This window comes from Antrostomus carolinensis, unplaced genomic scaffold (genome assembly GCF_000700745.2).
Source record: "Antrostomus carolinensis isolate BGI_N321 unplaced genomic scaffold, ASM70074v2 scaffold5520, whole genome shotgun sequence".
NCBI classification, from domain to species: domain Eukaryota; kingdom Metazoa; phylum Chordata; class Aves; order Caprimulgiformes; family Caprimulgidae; genus Antrostomus; species Antrostomus carolinensis.
In genome coordinates this window covers 10,114-14,946 of record NW_010290405.1, presented here as the reverse complement: position 1 = coordinate 14,946, position 4,833 = coordinate 10,114, and the positions used below count along the sequence as shown (strand labels likewise).

Here is a 4,833-nt window from a genome sequence, read left to right as displayed (position 1 = left end):
CAAAATGCTTTTCACTTAAAGAACTCAGCAGTCAAGAAAAATGAGGAGCAATCATTTTGTTCCCATGACAAACAAAAGCTTCCTTGCCAGTAGACACTGTATATTGACAATAACCTGTAAGCATCATAGCATGCATAGTAATAAGATGGCATTTTGCTGCAGTGGATTTCTATCTTGTAGACACTATTTTTGGTTCTAAACAGAAATTGTAAAGAATCAAATGTTATATTGTCCATTGAATAGCAACATTAAACCAGTTACAATTAGCAAACACTTTTTTTTTTCCCCTCAGAACATCAGCTTTATTTAACATGCCCTAATTTAAATACTGAGGCCATAAATAATGACTAAGAAACTATCAACCAATTAAAAATGCAAGGAACTGGAAGTTTGGTGGGTTTTTTTTTGGAAACTACTATTTTATTTTATTGCAATTAATTTGTTAGTGCACCAAGCTACCACCAAAAACGTCACACCAAATTAACTTTCTTTTTATTAACCATGGCAGGTCAAATAATTAAAAAACTGAAGGTGTCTTGGTAATGAGACTTAACTCAAGGACGCTAATTTACAATGACACAGGTTCCTCCTTTCTGTATTACCTCACATACTTAGTAAGAAATCCTTGAAGGGTCAAATTCTTCAGTCATCTAGAAATGATTTTGATCACCCTCTATCTGAACTGTATTCATTTTGCTTCTAACACAACTTCTAGTTTTCGCCCTGTCACATCAACTTGGCATTTAGTGGCTTGGTTCTGTTTCCAAAGATGTCATAAACCATGCTTGTCATCACCTGCTGCATTACATAGACCTCAGCAGTAACTATGTCACAGGCCAAATAAAAACAGCTTTTGTTAGCCACCCACTGATGGCAACACTACGAACAGTTCTGGACCTCCAGTTTGTAAAATGGCGTAAGCTGGTATTTAATCAAAAACGTTCAAGTGAACACCAACTCTCCATAGTTTTTGGCATATTTCTGAATATATTTTAAACACTTGTGACAGCAGTGTTTCCTCAAAGATATCAATTGCATCTATTTCTTTCCAGTGGACTTTAATCAAATCAAGTCCTATATCTACCATTTCACCATGATGTAGTATGTTTCTTCTCTTTTGGATTTTGCAGTTATTTCTGATTGCTATTTTATCTCATTTTTCAGAAAAACAGCACTTGCAGGAGTGGTCAGTGAAAATAAACAGCAACACTGATACAATAACTTGCTCTTCAATAAGGATGAGACTGAGTGTAGGCTCACTTTATCCGGTAAATATAAATTAATGCCCAGTCCTGAAGGTGATAATCTGATGTTATAACACTGGACATTTCAAAATGGATATTCATATGGATTGAGAAGATAGTGAAAACAAGATTAAAATGAAATCAGAAGTGCTACTTTATTTTATTTTTACAGAGGCTTTATTGAGGCTCAGGAAAACTCCTGAGTTGAAACTTGGTGGAGATTAAGAAAATACCTTAGAGAAGCATAATCTATGCTTGCTCTGTTCCTGCTCTTCCCTTCACGCTCCTTTGTGGGCATTAGGGGACTTGTTGTCTTTTTTTTTCTTTCTTTTTTCTTTCACACCATTCTAGAAACACAGCAATATCCAGTTTCATGCATGGAGAGGATGACGTAAACTCCTAGTACATTTCACAATCCCCAAACTCATTTAATATAAAATCCTCAAGTTGAGGACATAACAGATATTAAACTGATAAAAACATATGCTACACTTGATCTTTGCCAAAAGGTCAAGAAGCAAACACGAATCAGCAGACTTGATGGTTTCTTGGTCTCACTCAGTGAGCACGCTGAGACCAAATTATCGTAAGATTTTAATACTGCAGCAGCAACAATTATGCAGCTTTATCACCCAGATTTATTTCAAGAAGCTGCAGACAGACTACAGACCTGATAACTCACTCCAGGATTTCAGTGAGCTCATGATTTTGCACACACAGTAACTGTTCCAGGACAGGAACTTGGGAAAGCTAACGATGCCACATCCAGCCTCTCAAAATATTCTAGTCTTGGTCTGATTATTTCCTCTATGGTAAACCAAATAAAAAGAAAAAAACCCCCAACAACCTTCCCTCTAACCTCCTGCTGCCCCTTTACCCTCCACCCCAAATACTGAAGCAATCTTCTGATTTCTGAATCATTACAGGGTTATTTTAGAACCTCCTCCCCATGGATTAGAGAGTAACACATCTCCCCTACAGAAAGTATTTCACAAAATCCTAAAAAGTTAGGGACTTTTTAATAAATAACAAACTAAGGACAGAGCTACATACTGCAGTGCATTTTCTTAATGCTTGCTGGACTCATGAGAGCACCTCACATGCTAATTCAAAGACTTATATCTCAGTCTTTTTAAAGCACGATTTTTAATTACTCTGTATCAAACTCCACACAATACATTAACACAGAAAATGTCCACATATGAACAACACTAAGATAATACTTCTAAAGCTTCAAAAAATCATCCCTGTGCATGGAAACGAAAAACATCTTTTGAAGTTAATGAGTAATAACAAAAGACATTCGAGTAACTTGGAACAAGACAACAATTTCCTAAAAATTATTTTCATTTTCAAGAACACTTTTGTGAATAAGCTTGAAAACCTTTTTATTTCCCATTACATTTTCAATCACTCATTATAATCACTAATCATTTATAAGAACAGAACAGTAGGTCAGAAGTAAAAGGAAATGTATTGTCACAGCAGAAATACCCAGCTAATATACTGATGCTGGTGTTCCAAGCTGCACAAGAGAGCCAGCCAACTACAAGGTAATTGTTTTATTTTCAATACAGAGTATTCAGTGAATTAGTATCAGCAAATCTACTGGATTTTAATGAGTTAAAATATTTTAATAGCATAGCTTTGTTCTTTAGTTTAATCACCTTTCCCTAAGGCTCTGAACAACATTTAAGCATGTGCTTAATTTGCTATTGAAGTCAACAGAACTTTCATTGAATACTGGAAGTTAAACATGTGCTTAATGAGATTTACTGAATCAGAATGCGTAAAAACCGATGTGAGCAGAATCAAAGCCCAGAGGCATTAGCCAAGTCCACCCTGAGGTGCCTTAAACATACAAGGCCTCCGAAATGCGAATGAAAATTTTATAATTATTGTGACATGTCTACTGTACATCCGTATTTCCAAAACACTTACATAGCAAAAGACATACCAGACCTTATAGGTCTTTAAAGTAGGAAAAGGAAAAAAAAAAAACCAAAAGCCCTTGAATTTACCCTAAAATACACATTGGAAGCTTTTATGGAATTTTGTTTGGCATCAGTAGTTCAGCAACACCCTTTGACATGAGACAACTGTTGATTTGTCTCATGTTTCCTCCAAAAATAACATGTAGTATAATTCAAATGTTTTGATTGGAGGCAGGAGGGAACAGAGGGATGGAGTTAACGTATATATTTTAGCTATCTGTTCTTCTGTGGAAAAGAAGGAATGTAATCCAATACTAGTATCTCACCTCCTCAGTCTTCCAGGCAAACTGTGTAATCCTCCCAAGCCTGCATATGAACATCTGCATTATACCAGATGATGCTCTTTCTCAGATTAAATTAAATTAAATTACCTGCATGCCTTTAAACCCCCTTTTTTACTATCAAAGACTATCATTTCCTCCTAGTCTGGAGGAGTGTAGTTTAACAAATAACAACTCAATGATCTTTGAATGCAGCATATAAAATACAAAACTGTTCTTTACTATTTTGTGTGACATTTAAATGACTTAAGTGAACATTTAATTGAATTGCAAATGATAAATATTTTCCTCGACAGTAAATATTAACAAAGATTTGACTCCAAGAGAAAAATTCTTCAGATTCCACACTCACTATAAATGTTCAAATCTGACTTAGAACTGTTTTAATTCTTTTTCTTCTAGCTGACACGAAGGATCTGGTTCTGACATCAAATGTCAGAGAGACTTTTTTTTTCCCCTCTGCCCAAAAAACCTAACAGTGTAGTAGAGAAATGTTTAGCAATTTCTCTTAACAATATACTGTCACTAATCCTTTCTCTAATATACTGTCAAAATCAGCAAGTCTGTTAAAGACAAAATTTTGCAAATTTAAATTTTGAACATAACAGTTGTTACTTTAATATGGCATTCATTAGCATGGAAGGAGTTAATCTTCTCCACTCTGGTAGGAACAGCTGTCACTCAGGTGATGAATACAAGCCGCCAGCCTTTTAAACAGCAGGTACAGCATTTGAGCTCCGAATTAATTAGCATTCAGAAAGCCTAAACACCGCTTGATAACGCCGCAAGATAATTTTTGTCCCTTCCTGCAAATTAATACTGCTATTAAGATGAGCAAGGACACAATGCAGATCATAATTGTACCCATTAAACAAAGTTTCACAAATAACAAATTAGAGGTTCTAGCCAAGAATGCATCAAGTCAAGTAAAGCACTGCTGCAAATTACGCAGAGGAATTCATCTTCACTTCTTCATGGCATTCACAAAAACACACACAATATGAATTCCTGTGTAAATGCAGGAAATGTTTTCTGTGTACGAGCACAGGCTTCTCAAAAGTTCAAGTTTCTAAATGTTTAAATAGTGGCTTTGTCTCAAAAGCATTTGGGCTATTTCCATACAAGAGTCCTTTTCAAAATACACACGTACACTGAAATGAGAAGTTAGCAAGGCTTTGGAGATTACACTTAAAATGTCTTAAAAAACAAGATCTCTACCAAATGCTGTTTCAACACTGCATGAAAGTCTACACAACCCAGTGCGAAAAACCTTCCCCCTATATATATATATATATATATATATATATATACACA

At 35.2% G+C, this 4,833-nt stretch overlaps 1 non-coding gene across 1 annotated transcript; it reads right to left on the bottom strand.

The window, feature by feature from the left end:
- Positions 1 to 1,576: 1,576 nt before the first annotated feature.
- LOC114818800 (U2 spliceosomal RNA) lies at positions 1,577 to 1,766 on the bottom strand. The gene has a single exon (XR_003766278.1). It is a non-coding gene; the product is annotated as a U2 spliceosomal RNA (small nuclear RNA).
- Between the last annotated feature and the right edge of the window lie 3,067 nt (positions 1,767 to 4,833).